Below are 20,325 nucleotides of genomic sequence, written 5' to 3' on the forward strand. Positions count from 1 at the left end.
ATGTAATGACAAGTGCATAGCCATTCTCTCTCTGTGGCGGTGGAGCTGAAACAGATTTGAATCTCTTTAGTTAGATTACATCAGCATTCGAACTGTCTATGTTGATAATTGACTAGTCAGTCATTGTCGATTTGACAATGTTGGAAGCTGGTCTGGTATAAATTTGATTATTACACTGCAAAAAACAATGTAATTACTAAATATTTTTGTTTCGTTTTCCAGAAAAAAATTACATATAACATTTTGTCTTGTTTTCAGAGAGATCTAACAAAATGTAGTAGTGTTTATGCCTATAACAAGCAAAATTATTTGTCGGTGGGGTAAAAAAAAAAACTTGCATTATATGACATTATATGACTGATATGATAGCCGTAGAATGCCCATATACTGTTTGCACAATGTTATCAAGCTCATAAATTAAATAACAGGTTTTAAAACATATGTGGATTTCATCTTATTCTTCTTTCAAGAGGGAAATCTGATTCACAGTAATACAAGATTGATATCGAAGATCCAAAGGGAATTTTAGTTTTTGTTTTGTACCCAACAGGCAAATAGTTTTTTCTTGTTTTAATCATAAAACCCATCAAATATTATTAGATTGCCCTGAAAACAAGTCAGTGTCTTTTGTCATTGTGCATTTTTACTTCGTTTTAAGGATGTTAGATATTTTTACCCGAAAATAAGAAATACTCACAAAGAAAATAATTTATTTATTTATTTTGCACTCATACATTTATGCCTTCACTCATAGTGTGACAAATATATATGTATTAATAGTTTTGAAGTTAAACATACTGTATATATTGTGTAATATTTTTAAAGACACGCTTTTGAATAACATTAAAAATAAATCAAAATATCATGACAAGAGGAATATTCCAGTCATGAGAGACCTATTTTTCATCATAGATCTGTGAGTGCTTGACATCAAGAACATCCTAGTGTTTTTAATAGCTCGTTGTTGGGGGTCTCAGCTTAGAATTATGTGCTCATGAAGTCCATCTGCAGAGCAGCAGTGCATCATCAGCAGTGATTTTTCTTTACAATCCTATACTGCTGTGACCTCCCTTCCACACACAGAGAGAAAACAATCACTATAATGACTATGTTTGACATCTACCTATAAAATACCACATCTTGTGGTCACTGCCCTTGTGATGTCCCTGTGTTATTGAAACTTTGAACACCCTGTCTTTGTTTCGTGCTGCCATTTTGATTTTTAGGATGGGCAAGTGGTTATTTCTTCACTGGACTAGGAGGGGCATTTCAGAAGGATCTGGGCAAACCAGAGCCTCTTTACGATTTCCCCAAGAAAAATGTGAACAGGAAGGGTGAAAACACTGCATGAGGGCAGGGCTGGAGCACTCAACATTGAGCTAAAAAAAGTGGGTGTTACACTTCCAAGAATACAGCCTATAGCAAATACAGTGCTCCAGACTAAAAGAAATACTTAATAAGAAGCCCAAAATACACATGGGACTATTATTTGAAATGTCTGTGCTCCCAGTTGTGAGCTAACTGACAGCTGATTCACTTAGAAAGTGAAACTGATTCAAACTGCTAACCTGAGCTCCTGAGATCAAACCCTCAGTTCTTTTTGGGTGATTCATGAAAAAGATCTGGTTCAAAAGAGTCATTTGTTTACAACTCTTGCACTGGGTTTGTTGTTGCATGCGGTGCAGTGAGCTTGTCAGAAACAGAATGGATGAAAAACAGCACGAGACACACTGGTTGTGCACGTTCTAAAAATATGTTCAATAAATGTTCAAGATGATATCTGATGAAACCGCATATGATAAGATGACCAGATTTCTGAAATGAAAAACGGGGACATTTCTAATTCAGTGGTACTGTCATTGAAATTTCTCATGTTACTTAACTATTATTTTAAAAAAAGGTATCATTCTCTGTTGAATAGGTCTCAATGAAATTCTGATTCGGAGGTAAAGTTGATTGATTTTAATTTGTCTTCTTTTTCATGAGTAACATACAGTAGATGACACTTTTGCATAAAAGTGAACTAAACAAACATTTAAACAATGGTTGAAAATGGGAACTATTGCAGCTGACAACACAGCACAGGGACACCTGCCCTTGGTCACACTATTTGCATCACTCTTCTTACTCTCTTCAAAAATTCAGTCTCTTCTCCTCTTTTCTTTCACCTTTACCAGGCACTTTCCTAAAAGTAAGACCACAGGCTACTAATTTGCTTGCTGGCAAACTGAGAGAGAATTTAAAAAGAAATGAGCTTACTTGACTACCATTTCCCTCAGCGTTAAAACTGAAATCATGTGAAACACTTACACTATGTGCTATATCAGGTCCTGGAATTAATTTCTGTGGGAGGATTTCCCCCCTTAGATGCCTCATATTGTTGGGGATTTTTCCAATTTGTAATCATGACACAAAGATATTCAATATTGTACAATTACAATAATAATAATAATAATAATAATAATTATTATTATTATTAATACACTATTTCACCTAACTATCTCATATGGTATCTCATATGGACCTGCTTTTCTTAATTGTACCTTTTATTTTGATCAGCTCTTGTGAAACTCTGATTCTTCTTTTCAGTCACATGTTTCCCAGCAAGGCGCAATGTAATCTATGCTGCAATGTGCTAACTTTCCAGATACTTTTCGTTTATTTTTCTATGTTATAAATGTTGTATTTTTATTTAAAATGCATTGATTTTATATAATACATAACAATATCTTCTTTATAACATAGTTAGTATGTGCCTCACCTCAAAGTTGATAACGATGATGATGTTTCTTTTCAATTATGCTTGCTTTCTGGGCTTAATAGCAAAACTGGCATGAACAAAGGTAAACGAATGACGTAATGCTGGAACAGCGAGCAGCTCCTTCCGTTGGTCAAAATAAAAAACACACAGTAAACCTTGTTGCAGGTAGGCTTCAGTAGGGGCTTTCTTGCCATGTATTGTCACTTAGCGGACTGTTTTTACAAGTAGTAAAATTGGGAACATTCTGGGGACAGCTCCAGTTGGGGATGTCTGGTCACCCTAGCATATGAATGCACACTGTCTGTCACCAGTGGTGACTAGATTTGAAATCATTGTCGCAATCATTTATTTTTGGTCACATTTGAGACCATTTTAGTCACAGTCTAGAGCCCTGATATAGTCAGCCGGGCTCAATGAATGCAGTGTTAATGGCTTTTCGGTGTTAAGAAACAAAATAACAAGTGTTGTATCTTCCCTTGCAGATACACAGCAGCACTTAAATCTTGCGCCCATAATAATTAGTACAACAAAAATTACATTGGGATGCTGCTGATGGAAATCCCTTCACATGATCCTTCACATAGTCAGACAGTAATCAAATAGGCTCTGTGTTTATAATAATTATGTTGGGTGCTGATATAGTACTGTATTGATCTGGGATTAATCATTATGCATGTCTTAATGAAACACCTACGTTACTGTCATCAGTGCTATGATGGCTCATAATATTCTAATATCTGCTCTTCAGAGAGGTGTGAGGTATGAGTATGAGAGACAGAGAGAGAGAGAGAGAGAGAGAGAGACAGAGAGGGAATTCAAATTAGATACTAAAATATCCCCACAGACAAGATATGCAAAACAGAAGTGAAAAGAAAAATGAGACAACTTATAAAAACTGTGTTTTATGAGTTGACAGTGAACAAATATCATATTGCAGGAGGATAACTTCCATACACTTGTATTTTTGTTGTATTCACAATGCATGAGTAAATTGTGCCACCAGCAAATTAAAACCAGGTTACTTCAGGAGGATTGTCACTGCAATAAGTGAACCACAAATCCCTTTATATATATATAGTTTTACTCAGATGTTTACATACTCTTAAGTTGAAGTCATTAAAACTTGTTTAGGACAACTATTTTTATGTATGACAAAAGTAATTTTTCCAACAGTTGTTTACAGACAGATTGTTTCACTTTTAATTGACTATATCACAATTCCAGTGGGTCAGAAGTTTACATACACTAAGTTAATTGTGCCTTTAAGCAGCTTGGAAAATTCCAGAAAATTTTGTCAAGCCTTTTGACAATTAGCTTCTGATAGGAGGTGTACTGAATTGAAGGTGTACCTGTGGATGTATTTTAAGGCCTACCTTCAAACTCAGTGCCTCTTTACTTGACATCCTGGGAAAATCAAAAGAAATCAGACGAGACCACCAAAAATCAGGGACATTCACAAGTCTGGTTCATCCTTGGGAGCAATTTCCAAAAGCCTGAAGGTACCAAGTTCATCTGTACAAACAATAGTACGCAAGTATAAACACCATGGGACTGCACGGCCATCATTCTGCTCAGGAAAGTGACACATTCTGTCTCCTAGAGATCAACGTAGTTTGTTGCGAAAAGGGCAAATCAATCCAAAAACAAAAGCAAAGGACCTTGTGAAAACGCTGGAGGAAACATGTAGACAAGTATCTATATCCACAGTAAAATGATATATCGATATATCCTGAAAGGCTGCTCAGCAAGGAAGAAGCCACTGCTCCAAAACCACCATAAAAATCCAGACTACAGTGTTGTATTATACATGCAGAAGAATTGAAACAATATGATTTGAATATAGGAAAGACCCAACCTTTTTAATCCTGGAATTCTTCAACATCATAAATTAATGGACCAAGTATCAACAGTCCTACTGAAGGCCTGTCTTTGGACAATAAAATGGTCAAGATATTCTAAACACCATAATTCAAAGCAAAAATGGTAATTGGTCAGAAATGCCACACAGAGATAAAGCAGACTTTCCTTTGAAAGGTTTCCAAAAGACCATCAGATTTGCATGACTCGAATACTAACACATTTCATCTTAATCCAGGAACATTCTACACAAAGTCACAGTACTTTACCGATTTAACCTTCTAAAATGTACAGAATGCATTTAAAAACCAAGATTTATACAATACCTATTCTTGATAGGTAATTCTGACAATTGCTTTTAACTGTGGTACCTTGTATAACTGACAAATTAATGACTATAGCCTGATGTACCTCTTTAAAATGTGTGTAATGTTTTATCCATGTTGTATAACCAAAGAATTAACCAGTATGATTTGTAATCAGGGATTTTCATGTTTAGTTACCTACAAATATAATATTCTTGAAAGAATGTAAAATTTGGTATGCAAACGCTTGCTTGGTTACATAGAGGAAGCTGATGACAATGAATATCATGTCTCTTGTACCATTCTCAAGATATAAAAGTTAATGATTATATATGCACCATTTTTGACCGGGAGATTTGTAAGACTCTGAAACAAAGGACCATAAAATCAACTGTTTGAATGGACTGCTCAGTCAACCACGTGTCTCTGAAAAGTCACTTCTGATTGGCGCAGGACACCTTTGGGGATGCGGCCAATTTCAGTTCAAATGTTTCCAAACAGGAAGAACACACGTTCTCTCTTCTCTCGTCTTGCTCGTCTTCTTCTGCTCTTCTGACTGCTCAGACTTTGCTCTAACTCTTCCCTCATGGTCTTCTCTGGACCTCTTCAGAACCAGATCCATGCAATGTGAGGTCCAAGGAAGCTCGGAACTCGAAGTCCCAAGGAAGCCTCTCACTCTCTATGGTCCATGATAAGGCCTCTCTTCAAAGCCAACCTCATCATTCATACAGACAATAACTATCAGATCTTACAGAGGTCCAAAACATAGATGGAATGAATTTTCGACCAAGAGCCAAGAACCAAGCAACACAAAGAACGTAAAGAAACACAAAACCACGGAAGTACATCTCTACACTTTGCTCAAAGTGATGGTGAACTAGTTAAATATTTTGGGTAAGCCGATAGCAAATCGATGTAGACTCAAAGAAGGATAAATGTTTCTAAAAGCATTGTCAACAGACTCTATAAAGTTCATTTTCACTGTATTGATAATTTATTTCACATTCTGTCACTCTTCTCACCAACCTGTCTCATGTATATATGTGTTAGATTAGATTTATGTTCAGAATATCAATAAAGTTTGTCTGTATTCAAAAATTATTTGACTGTGGTATATTTTGATAAATAATCTCATCCCTGTTTCTAGAAGATTTCGCTTCAAAGCTGTACCTAAATACTTTATTATTTTCAATAAGCCATGAGAACATGATCACAATTAATCATAATTCACTTATTAAAGCTAATTCCTTACAGTAGAAATTGTGAGTGGATTCAACGAGACATTGTATTACGATTTTAATGGTGGAGAATTTTATTCTGACAAATAATCTAGTTATTTGTAATTTATCTAATTTATAATGGTTGTCGAATGCGACTAATTCCATTGTCGAGACAGTTTAATTTAGTTCATAGCTCACATATTTCGAGAAACTAAATTCCCTTACATATATTGGTGTGAGAATTCAGACACTTTAATGGTTCCCATCTAAATTCATCAGTACCAAATATCCTACAACAGTTTGCAAGTGCACATGGGGACAAAGATCTTTCTTTATGGAGAAATGTCCTCTAGTCTAATGAAACAAAACTTTAACTGTTTGGCCATAATGACCATTGTTGTGTTTGGAGGAAAAATAGTGAACCTTCCCAAACATGAAGCATGAGGGTGGCAGTATCATGTTGTGGGGGTGCTTTGCTGCAGGAGAGACTGGTGCACTTCACAAAATAGATGGCATAATGAGAAAGGAAAATTATGTGTATATATTGAAGCAACATCTCAAGACATCAGCCAGGAAGTTTAAGCTTGGTCGCAAATGGGACTTCCAAATGGACAATGACCCCAAGCATACCTCCAAAGTTGTGGAAAAATGGCTTAAAGACAACAAAGTCAAGGTATTGGAGTGGCCATCACAAAGCAGTGACCTCAATCCAATTTTTGGCAGAACTTAAAAAGCTTGTGCAGGCAAGGATGCCTCCAAACCTGACTCAGTTAAACCAGTTCTGTCTGGAGGAATGGGCTAAAATTCCAGCAACATATTGTGAGAAGCTTGTGGAAGGCTACCCAAAACATTTGACCTAAGCTAAACAATTGAAAGGCAATGCTACCAAATACTAGTTTATGTAAACTTCTGACCCACTGGGAATGTGATGAAAGGAATAAAAGCTGAAATAAATAATAATCTCCACTATTATTATGATATTTCACATTCTTAAAATAAAGTAGTGATCCTAACTGACCTAAGCCAGGGAATGTTTTCTTTGATTTAATGTCAGGAATTGTGAAAATCTGAGTTTAAATGTATTTGGCTAAGGTGTATTTAAACTTCTGACTTCAACTGTATAAAAGTTGAAGAATTTGCCAAAAGTTTGGAATAATGTACAAGCAAAATCTGTACATTATTCAAAACTTTTTCAAAAAGTTATATTCAAAAACTTTTGAATAATGTACAGATTTTGCTGTATATAAATATATATATATATATATATATATATATATATATATATATATATATATATATATATATATATATATATATAACAGGTGCCTGCTGGTGGGTAGCTAGCTGTGCAGTATGTAAACCTCTCTTCCCTGGCCTCAAGAGGTGGACTAGTGACTGATGTTTGAAGCTGTAGCCTTTAGCCTCCTCGTAGGTGTGCCTGCCTCCCATGCTTGAGACGTTGATTCGAATCCTGTTCGGAGCAGGTTGAGTAGGACTGGTTACAGTGGTGCTGTGACTTGGATGGGAGTGAGGATTAGGGGGGTGAGTGTAACAGGAGCCAGCAGTAGGTAGCTGTGCAATATACAAACCTCACTACCCAGGCCTCAAGAAGTGCACTAGCGACTGATGCTAGAGGCTGTAGCCTTTAGCCTACTCGTTAGTGTGCCTGCCTCCCATGTCGAAGACACCGGTTCGATTCTGTTTGGAGTGGATCGAGAAGGATCGGTTATATATATATATATATTAGGGCTGAAACAACTGTCAGAATTAGCTTTATTGCCAAGTATGCTTAAAAATACAAGGAATTTGTCTTGGTGACAGGAGCTTCCAGTGCACAAACAATACAGCAACATGTACGTACAATATACAAATACAAATGTATTATATACAGATGCAAGGGAATGTATGGCAGAAGAGGTATGGTATGTTGGATAAATATAAATAGACTAAGCTGTGTATTGCACATAATTATTTCTCAATATGATAGTTTTAACTGTTCATGAGATGGATAGCCTGAGGCTCATCATCATCTTGGATGAGGTCAATGACAGTAGTGTCATCTGTAAACTTCAGGAGCTTGAAAGAGTGGTCCTTGGCATTTCAGTCATTGGTATACAGGGACAAGAGAGTAGTGGGGAGAGCACATATCCCTGGGGGCACCAGTGCTGTTTGTACATGTGCTGGAAGTGAATTTCCCTTGTCTCACTAGCTGCTGCCTGTCCGTCTGAAAGCTGGTGATCCACTGACAGATAGGCATGGGAACAGATTTTGTGTAATTTAGTCTGGAAAATAGCTGGGATGATGGTGATGAAAGCCAAACTGAAGTCCACAAAAAGGATCCTTGCATACAGTATGTCCCTGGTCTGTCTAGATGTTGCAGGATATGATGCAATCCAATGTTGACTGCATCATCCACAGACCTGTTTGCTCGATAAGCAAATTGAAGGGGATCTACGTGATGTCCTTCAGGTGGGCCAACACCAGTCTCTCAAATGATCTCATGACCACAGATGTCAGAGCGACAGATCTGCAGTCATTAAGTCCTGAGATTTTGTGTTTCTTTGGGACAGGAATGATGATGGAGCATTTGAAGCAACATGGAACTTCACACTGCTCCAGTGATCTATTGAAGATCAGTGTGAAGATGGGGGCCAGCTGGTTAGCACAGGATTTTAGACAAGTGTGTGAAACACCATCTGGGCCCTGTGCTTTCCTTGTCTTTTGTTTCCAGAAGACGTGGCACACCTCCGCTTCACAGATCTTAAGTGCATGTTGAGTAGCTGGAGGGGGGAGGAGGGGGGTTGCGGGAGATTTTATCCCCACTTCTTTGAGCATTCTCTTTTGCCTGACTAAGCTGCATTTTGCTGTAAAACATGGTTTGCCATTGTTGTATTTTAAATAAGTCCTAGTAGGAATTCACATGTCCTCACAGAAACTGATATATATATATATACTGTATATGACGTCACACTTTCTGTGACCTAGTCCAGATTGGTGTCTGTAGCCTCAAATTAGTTGATGTTATCAACAAAATTGATTGTTGTGGAATAGACGTTTGAGTTCATTTAACGTAGCATGAGATCTCAAACTCTAATGATGATGCGCGAAAGCAGCCTGACTGAGGAGAGGAAGAATTACATAGCTCACATATTATATAATTATAATATAATTATAATGCAAAAATACAAAATAAGTAAATACAGAAACACTGTTATTGTGAAATAAAGCATAGCCGGATCTATCATTCCTTTTAATCAAAATATGCATGTCAGAGCATCTAAAAAGCAAACAACCTAGTGTTATATCTTTAATGCATCCTTTATTAAAGTTCAAATAATAGGGAAGAGGGTCATAAACAGACTCAGAAAATGGCATTTCTTTGTGCGGTCAGCATAGCTCTATGAGTCGCGTGAAGGGGAGAGATTGAAACTGCACCCGGCTGAGGCACACTGGCACGGGGACGCTCGACCCTAATACACACACACACATATATATATTGTGTGTGTGTGTGTGTGAAATTTTTTAGAAGCAACCACCTCATTCTGCTTTTATGACTCTGCAATGTCACATGTCAGCTTGAGTTCATGGCTGGACTTGAACCATAGTCCATGGTAAATTTTCTTGACTCGCGCATGCGGTCCTCAGCTGTGTTCATTGTCTGCACATGTTCTGGCCATTGGCTGTACAAAAAGAGTGTCACAAAGCAGTTGTAGTGCACAGGTGTCGTATGTCAGAAAAGTATACTCAAAAAGGCACACGGTCGCAAAAGGAACGAGGCGATCCGCAACACACAAAAACGAAGTAAACTTGGGCCTGAAGACAGATGTCGTATTAGGAGAGCTACTGCATAAGCTAACCATACTGGAATAAGTGTACAAATGTAGATGATTCCATAATAAAAGCATTAAAATGTATTGCTTTTCAAAAGTTGTGTTTGAGTAAAAGTGTGTCGATATTATAAAATAGCAGGTTCTGAGTAATAAAGAGTAATAAAAAAGTCATAATCAGCCATTTAAATGATTTGAGTGAAAGTGAATAAAGGGAACTGAACCTGGAGACTTGTTCAACAAGTTTTGCAAAAATGTATATAGAGTCACATTTTCACAATGACACCAGGTTGGAGATTTCAGCCTTTTGGATAACTTCCACCTTCAACTGCCTCCAATCCTATAACCACATGCTCTACAAAGCCCCACCCTTCACAATCTTATCAGCCAACCCAATGCTCGCAAACCTGAATGTGCAACATGAATTGCATGCAGATTGTGTTTTTGATTGGCAAGTTTTCTGATTGGTTGCTCCCCTGAACCTTTTACCTGTTTACAAAGCCTGGGGCTGTCACAAGTCATGTTTCTATCCAAGTTACACATTTTATTTATGGGAAGAATCAGAATATCACACAAGCAATTTACAAATAAAGCATCATTTCCATCCCATGTGCTCAAAATCCCACTTGTAGGGAAATTGGCACAAAACAGAAGGTAGTCACAGAGGAAGCCGCTATGGCTCTTTTGTTCAATGTAATAAATAACTTGTGGTTTAGAACACCCAGATTGGCAACATATTACTTATTTTAATAATTTTTAAAGACAGGCTTTGGCTCTGGCATTTCAGAATGACCAGAGCAACATTTGAGATGCTATGTAATGGGATTGGTTCACTGGTTAGTCCAGTTAAGAGTGAATCATTAGGTCACATGATTTGTTGAGACAAAGTAAAGGTCTGGTAGGTAGGGCAATATACTGTATTTTGTGGTGACAATATACAGTATTTCGCTCTACCTCCCAACCCTGATCGCATCCAGACTGATCTCACAGTGAAATCGGAAACAGTAGATTGACTTTCCTTTAGCTAAAATTTGTCTGTGCTTACCAAAATTCTAAACACTTCCCCAGTGGCCAAGTGTCGTGGCCAAGTGTTGTTGGGCATATGGGCATGTGTGAGCTTCATTTTCTGGGTGAAATGTCCACAGAGGGGCACCAAATGCGAGTTGTAAATATAATTATTTTCAGCTGTACAGGCTGAAATACAGTGAAGAGGAATGCACATTTTATAAACTGAACCCTCCAACCCAAAAACCAAGCCCAAAAATGCATGGTGCATGGTGTTACACACACACACAAATGACAGCATCATTATGTATTAGTATTCAGTCTTTTGTCTGGCCATATTTTTGCTTCATGAAGATCACATAAAGCAGTGCTTAATGCGAGTCCCAATGGAGTCCCACCACATTTTAAACAAGGACTCTTCATAAAGCTTAAGTAATTGGCAGACACATCAGCATGCACACAACATCACCATAACTACACCAATACAACAAGATGATCAATGCTAATTGGTCTCTTTAGAAGGCCTTACATTCAAAAATGAGATGCGAGTCACCACATAGCAGTAATGAAGAATTCATGCTGCGTCTTTGTGGCAAAAGGTCAGCCGCTAACGTTTGTGGCCACTCTCACTCGCCTTCATTACCTCCGCCTGGGCTGATGCTGGTTTTCCTCCATCTCTCATAAATACTTAACCCGCCCCCTCCCTGAATAGCTCAATGGAGGACAGAGGCCTTGGATGGATGATGCCCATAAAGCTAGAGGACTTGGGGTCTGAATCTAAAATCGCTATAAGCAGAGGAGTCAGTGTATATTTTAGTGTTTATTTGCCTGCTGTGTCATCCGAAGCAGCTGCACTGTTGCACTAGTGCAAAGATAGCATCGTAGGTCACTTATCCATGACCCGAGTCATCTTAGAGTGTAATTAATATACTATTTCTGTGTTCACACAACTGGAACAAGGGCACTTATTTTGGATGCATCATTAAAGGATATGACACAGAAAACATTTAAGAGAAGAAATAAGTAATGAGCTGTGCATTAATACCTTAAATTGTTGCTAGCTATATAAAAGACAAAAAAACTAAAAGGATCTAGCACAAAGATAGAGGGAATAACTCATCTCTCCCCAGAGACAAATGGATTTGCATGAAAGGACTCCCTTTGGAGATGGGAATAAACGTAAACCTTGTATGTTTTAAGGCCTCGAACCCTATTTGAAAAAGTGTTAGCAACTACTTAGAGAGTTGGAAACCCTAAAAAAGTTTATTACAGCACGTCTTGAGGCTTCCTATTTATTTGCAAGACAAAATATAAAAATGTACTTAGTGCAAAATTTTACTGACTGAAAACAGGATGCTGCACATCAGCATATTAAAGAAACTGCATATCTCTACTAAACGGTTTCCAGCAGCAGCAGTCTTGGCCACTCAATCAAACAGCAGGACAATTTTATTATGCAATCACTATTTTCCAGAAAACAGGAGAGGGGAGGGGGTAATTGATTTATTTAATTATTTTTGAGACAATAGAGCATGTAGAAGTTTGATTTTATTTTTTATTTTTTTTTATACATAAACATCATTTACTGTGTAATATACCTATCATTTTTCAACAAACACTGGTTTGGCAACACAAGTCTTGACACTTGCCATATGCAGAGTAAACAAACAAGCAAAGAATCAAAACTAGAGTGAACTATACAGATCTCAAGTCAAAGAATAAGACTTATTATGAATTGTGAGATGTTATTCAGGTATAATTATTAACGTATATCTTACCTTTCTGTACGCTTGTAAATGGAAAAAGAGCTTAAACCCTTGTAGTGGGGCCAGTCTTTTAAATACATATGGCATATTTGATTTACCTCATGGTAAATGCTGTTGCACGCATGGATCTTCAGATGTGCTTCACTGAAAAATGCCCGTTCTGTGAGGTTACACGAATGCAAACAAGTGGAACAAATAATCTGATATTTGTCAAAATACCAGATCTGTGCATTAGTTCATAGTTGCATAATACACCTGATGCTGTCTCTTGTGGTTATTAATCAAACAACATTACTAATGAAGAAAAAGAGAAAACCACTCAATGCCCTTAATTTATTTATTTGTTTTAGTGTTTTTTATATATAAATGTCCTTGGTTTACTTTATATTTTTTCTGTTTCTTTTATTATGACTGTTTTCCCTGAATAAATACTGAATTGCAACAGAAAAATGTAACTGAATAAAAAACTTGTAGTAACTTAATTACTTAATTAAAAAACTTAAAACTTGTTTACTTAATTGCTAAACAAGTGAAGGCAACATGCTATTGTTTTAATTTAGTGCTAATATTTAACCCTTGTGTATCAATAAATAAAAGTTACTCAGAGGTCCTTGGAGGACAAAAATGCCTGCGTTACAATAATACCATAATAATATTATATATTAATATTATTTTCCACTTTCAATTAGTTAATTTTATTTAACCAACATCAGTCCTGAACATAACTACCAAATATTCATTCATTTTCAGGATTTTAACTCTTTAAATGCCAGTTTGTTTATATAATTTTACTGTTGTTTTTTTATGAAAAACAAAAAACAAATTATTTTCTATATACTAAATGCTAAGGGGAATTTATTTCTTCTTTTTCTTTTGGATTATCACAGTCTAGGATATGTCAATTATTAGCAACAATATTGATTTTGATGCATTATTATTTTTTGTGCAGTGTCAGATGTCAAAAAAACTACCATAAAACTATTATATATTATTATTGTTTTCCACTTTCACTGACATTTTTAACCAACATCAATCCTGATCATAAATACCAAATATTCATTAATTTTCAGGATTTCAGGATTGTTTACATAATGCAACTATTGTTTTTTACAAAACAATTTCTCAATACGCACATACTGACACTCTGAAATCCATACCAACACACCCAAACAATTTTAGCTGCATCATTTATTCAGTTGGCCAGCAGTGCTCTATAATACAGCAAACAGAAAATTGGGGGAAAAGCATGTATTTGCTCCATAGGCTAAACATGAGAAAAATGCACCATCTGGTGGAAAATATAAAAAAAATTATTACATTTTGAAGCCAGGGCTCCAGAATGGATAATATCATAATAATAGCTTAATATCATATAATTCATGATTTTATGCTTTAATGACACTGGGATCAAATAATGCAGTTTTAATTAGTTTCAATGGGGACATTTTTGTTCTGAAGGTCCTGAGTGTAACTATTTTGTGTACACAGTGTATTATAGATGTATTATAGGAACTGAGGTTGAAATATCAAAACTCCCAACAAAATACACACCACTGGCAAAAGTTATGCCATTGGCATTAACACAGCCAAAATGACAAGGAAAAAGACAAAAATGTTCCAAAGGTCGCACAAGGTTTTGAGTATTTTCAATAGCATATTGCTATTTTACATTTCCAGAAATTACATTTCTCTGGTTCTGGGACTCCCGAAATTCTGGTATTGTGATAACCCCAATGTCCATTATACACATGTATGTGGGTCTCTCCTCTCAGCCTTGTGGAGGACAGCAACTAGAGCAATCTTCAAATGCAGAATTTTTGATAGCAATCATGAATAATGCAAGCTGTAATATTAAAGATTTTCTCTTAATTTGTTTAGTTCTTGACTCAGGCAGTACCATAACAATACTGGCAGCAAGAGACAGTGAATATCAAAAATTGTCAACAAGCTATGAAAAGAACATCATCTATATAAAGTCTAAATTTGCTTTATAGGTTTTGCTGTAAGATGCAGCTGATTCTTTTGTGTAGCATGCCCCAAATGGAAGTAGAAATTGTGCTTTAAAAAAACAAGTACATTTATTATTTTTTTGTCTTATTTGCTTATGTTGTGCTGGCTGATATGGCTGTCATAGACTTACTGTATACTGACACCTAGTGGCGTGGATGCAGCATCATGCAAAGGCAGCCCAACTACATGCAAAATAAAACAGCTTTTTTTAGGCTAGTGATATTCTATATCAGATTTTACAGTACAGGGCCCTTTTTTCTGAAATAGTTTTGTGTGCCCTCGCAATAAGTTTTGGGTTCTCTTGCAATAGTTTGCATTCCCTCACAATAGTTTTGCATTCTCACAATAAGTTTTGCGTTCCATTGTAATACGTTTTGTGTGCCCTCGCAATAGTTTTACGTTCCCTCACAATAGTTTTGCGTTTTCGCAATAAGTTTTGCGTTCCCTTGTAATAAGTTTTGTGTGCCCTCGCAGTAGTTTTATGTTCCCTCACAATCAATTTACCATGATTTTATTACAGTAACAATATTTTAACCTTGATATTTATAGTAAAACCAAAGTAATAATACAGAAAAATGAAAACTATGGCAATAAAATTGTTATTATGGTTTTACTGTACAAACACCGAAGTTTAACGTCTCGGTTACTGTCGTAACCTCCGTTCCCTGATGGAGGGAACGAGACGTTGTGTCAATGTAGTGACACTAGTGGTCGCTCTTGGGAGCCCAAAAAGACCTTCAAATCTTTGAGAAAAAGCCAATGAGAATTGGCGAGTAGAATTTGCATTCCACTCCCCCAGACATACGGGTAAAAAAGGGAGCTGGAATGCAGAGTTTATTCAGGTTTTGTGCTGAGGAGCCGAGACATGGTCCCAGACATTACAGCGGCATAGTACAGCCTGTGGCAAGAGGGACACAACTTCTCATTCCCTCCATCAGGGTACAGAGGTTACAACAGTAACTGAGACGTTCCCCTTCTGTCACTCAATGTTGTGTCGATGTAGTAACACTAGGGATCCCTATACAGTTCAACACCGACTGTGTGCACTCGCTTGTGAGTATAACTCCATACCGAGACAAGAGATGCTCTGAACTGGGGAGAGCTTGCTCTTTTCCCAGTTGACCAGAGGCCATAAACAGCTGAGGTGCATGAGCACTAGGTCCCTGTATGCACACGGTAACTCTCGAGAGTGCACTATAATCAGCCAATCGTTGAGGTAATTGAGTATGGAAAAGCCCACTTCCCTTAACAGGGCAAGGGCTGCTCTGCAACCTTCGTGAAGGTGGGAGGGGACAGGGACAGGCAGAAGGGGAGGACCTTGTACTGATACGCCCGACTGTCGAACACGAACCGAGGTACAATCGAGACGTGAAAGCATGCGTCTGTGACAGGGCGGAGTGTGATTCTACACACCCGGACCCTTATCAGGCTAATCAAGAGGGATAAAGGCAGACTGCGGACAGTGGTGTGATAGAGAGAGAGCGTTTACAGGCAGCTGTCTGTCATATGTGTGTGTTTGTGTCTTTTAGTTTAAGTTCTTAATTAAATAGAAATTAATCCCTTTTCACTGGTGCCAAAACCCGGGAAGGAGGAGGGATATGCTGTAGTGGAGCTCTTGACGCTACCATCCACTCCAATGGAGCAGCTGCGGCCATCTGCCAGAGGATGGAGGAGCCCGGCCGCCTGGCCGCCGACAACGAGGGGAGACGGAGCTCCAAGCCGACTGCCTGATGCAATTAGAGCCGCTGCCAGGGGCGGGGGGAGACCCCTACCAGCCACTAAATGTGGAGGGGCTCCCGGCTGACCTCCTGTAGTGGGATAAACAATGCCAGTGGTGGGGGAAACCCCTTCTGTTCTCTGAGAATGCGGCGGGGCGTTCCGTCCACCAGAGGCCGGAGGACTGCCTACGATTCGCCCGGGGAGGTGCAGCTGTCGTCCATTAGAGGGTGGAGGAGTGGCCGGGACCAAGCTAAGGCGTATCGGAGAACCGGCGAGTGAGTGTTATTTTTTCTCTCTCTCTCACCTCTCTCTTTCCCACTGCCGCTCCGCGTTGGTCTTTTCCTTCACTATTAATTTTAAAGTGTTTTTTTGGGGGGTACTACAATGTTACAGGAAGTACCCCCTATTTTAATAATTATTGTTCCCCTCCCCGTTACTTCACAGATTCAGGAAGGCAGACGGGGCGTAAGGCACGCCCTCCCCCAGGGAAAGGGACTCCACGGCCTGAGAGAACGAGGGAGCAATGTGGCAGGGTGGAGGGATAAAGGCCGCCTGCAGACAGTGGTGCGACAGAGAGAGCGTTTATGGGCAGCTGTCCGACACCTTTGTGTGTTTATGTCTTTTCATTTAATTTCTTCATTATGATATTATTTATATTGTCAAGCCGGTTCTCGCCTCCTCCTTTCCATTAATCCTGTTACAGCGTCCTTCAGGTCTACCACCACAAACCAATCTGCAACCAACCACCCTTCTTCGGAATGATGAAGAAAGGGACCGGCATGAAGTGAACGCAGCGGAACCGGGGAGTTCGCCTGGCGACTTGAATCGCATAGCCAAGTCGGATGCTTCTGGTCAACCAGCGCGATAAGTTGGAAAGTGATAGCCACATTTCCAAACTCCGGGCAAGGGGCACTAACGCAAGGATCACATCTGACATACCTGGGGGTGGGGCCTCACGGCAGGGAGGAGCAGGTAATGCCGATACAGGGAGCTATGCTCCAAACTGAGGCGGCCGTGCTAAGTGAGCCCTCAAAGCACTTACCTTGCTCTATGTGCCCAGCGTAAGGCGGGCCAGCGACTGAGTAGGAGGGCCTCTTGGGCCGCCCTCGAGACTCGTCCCCACCGACTGGCGGGGTGTGTGGTTTATGTGGTGCAGCGGGGCACGTGAAGGTGAACTGATGTGGTGCAAACTCGTGAACCGCGCTGGAGCAAGATGTGCTGGATGGCCTTGGTCTGTTGTTCCACTGCCGAGAACTGGGTTAATGGGCGCGTTAAGGAACCGTGCCTTGTCCGTGTCTCTCATCTCAACCTGGTTCAGCCTCAGGTGGTGCTCCTGGACCACAAGAGCAGACATCGTCTGCCCGAGTGCGCGCGCCATGATATTCAGCTCACAAGGGGCGAGATCGGTCACCGAGCGCAGTTCTTGCAGCACGTCGGTATCAGAACTACCCTTGTGCAGCTCTTTTAGAGCCTTAGCCTGATGGACCTGTAGGAGGGCCATGGCATGCAGGGCAGAAGCGGCCTAACCGGCAGCTTTGTAGGCTTTGGTCACCAGTAGTTCTACAGGCTCAGGAAGGGACTGCTGGGCAACTCTGCCAGGTGGCGACGCTCAGCGGGCACAGGTGTGCCGCGATCGCCTAATCAACTTGGGGTATCGCGGCATAGCACTCGGCCGCTCCGCCGTCGAGGGTAGTGAGAACAGACGAGCTGAATGATCGGGTTCGGGCAGTAAAAGGTGACTTCCACGACCTCGTCAGCTCGTCATGCCCCTCCGGGAAAAAGTGGACTGGTCGGGGGCATGGCTGTGAGTGGCGCCGACCCCAGGAACCAGTCGCCAAGCCGCGAGTGCTCAGTCGAGTGCTCAGGGATGGGTGGAAGGTTCCACTCTTGCCCAACACTCGTGGCATGCCCAGGCAAGCATCACCCGAAGGCACACCTGAAGGCGCCAGCCCGGTCGAGTCCTTGGCATCCGACATCACCAAGGCATTCTCTGATGCAGCGATCAAAATCTCATTCAACCCGCAAACGAGCAGTGGAACAGAACCCATAGAAGCCCCCGAATCGTCTTCAGCATCAACCGGCACGGCTTCATACCATAGGTAGAAGGACCAGTGGAGGGGACAGCTGAAGTGGCTTTCCCCCAGAAGAATGAAAGCAGCGACCACAACGTTGCCATGGTCATGTTCTCGCAGTGAGAACATGAACCATCCACGAACGCTTCCTCAACATGATTACTGTCCAGACACTTAAGGCAGCGATCGTGGCCATCAGAGGTGGAGTGGTAACGACCGCACCCAGGAACTACACAGAGACGGAAAGGCATCTTTAAAAAGACGCGTCTTTAAAAAGACAATGTGTTTGCTCTAATAGAGTAAATATTACTCTTTAGAGGAGAAATATACTCTTTTAAATACACTACTGTCAAAGAACCCAGGGGCGTTACTATGCACTAAGCATGCAGATGGAGAGAAAGCCACTGGAATGCGCCGTATATCCATCAGCAAACGTTTCTTTAGAGGTGAATTGGAACAGCAGAGGATTCAGCACGCTGATACACAACCGCTCGGTTCCGAAGAAAAAATATGAATTAACTCTGCATTCCAGCTCCCTTTTATGTCTGTATGTTCTCGTTGGCCTTTTCTCAAAAGTTTGAAGGTTTTTTGGGCTCCCAAGAGCGACTCCTAGTGTCACTACATTGACATAACGTTGAGTGAGTGACAAAAAGGGAACTATGGATTTACTTTATTGAAATTGTAGGGCAACCATTTTGGTGCAAATCACTTTTCTATAGTAATTTTGTAGTAACCATGACTGTTGAAGGCTAACCATGTTTTGTTTTTTGTGGAAACCATGCTTTTACTATAGTAATATTGTAGTAATAAGTTTTTGGTGGAAACCATGGTTTGAACACACTGTATTATTTCTGATTTATTTATTTATTTTAGAATTTATCAAATGAATGATAGTTCAATGCATCCAACATCATATTTTTTTTTCATGCCAACCCTTTAAAGCTTTCTAGTTTTATATTCCCTCTTTAAATAATTCCATTTACAGTCCTATTCACAACTCTTGAGAAAAAAACTAAGAAAACATAAAGAAAAAAATGAGAGTACCATTTATAAATTTAACTTCATATAAAATATTTGAATCAAACTTAACTAAATTTAACGTTTGCTTTAACTGCTTAATTTCTACATGACACATATACTATATATATATACATTATACAATGTTCCTATCAGCCCATATTTTTTAAACACTCAAATTTTTTACATTCTCTTAATTATTTTACTTAATTTTTATATTTATTTTTTTTAGCTGAAATACCACTGTATTTGCAGTTAAACCATAATAACCACAAAATTCTGTTTTTTATTATTGCGAGAGAAAAACTATTTCAGAAATAAATTCTCGTCCTGTCCTCTTAGAGGCTCCATAGATTCTTCATCTCATGTGAGTTTTCATGATTTTAAACATAAAAGGACAATTCATTTCTTTTGGGGTAATTTTTTTAAAAAGGAAAAAAATTCTGAGTGCACCTTAATAATCAATAACACTAAATTCATTAAAGAAAACAAATACCACTGAAGCTCATAACATCATTTAAATTTAAATTTAGCTGCATTAGGAAATTGTTCAGGTAAATTCAAGACAACATATTCAGGGTAACCCAATCACACAATCAGTCACAGGCATTTTGCAGATGACGCTTGTTCCAGTTGCATAACACTTTCAGCTTTCAGCTCAGTCATGTTCAAAAAGGTCATGGAAAGTACGAGCTGAGTGATGTAATATATTATAGTGGAAAACAATGTTTTACTCAGGGACCCCAAGTGCACTGTGAGTGTTTTT

Source organism: Xyrauchen texanus, chromosome 30 (genome assembly GCF_025860055.1).
Source record: "Xyrauchen texanus isolate HMW12.3.18 chromosome 30, RBS_HiC_50CHRs, whole genome shotgun sequence".
In the NCBI taxonomy this organism is placed as follows: domain Eukaryota; kingdom Metazoa; phylum Chordata; class Actinopteri; order Cypriniformes; family Catostomidae; genus Xyrauchen; species Xyrauchen texanus.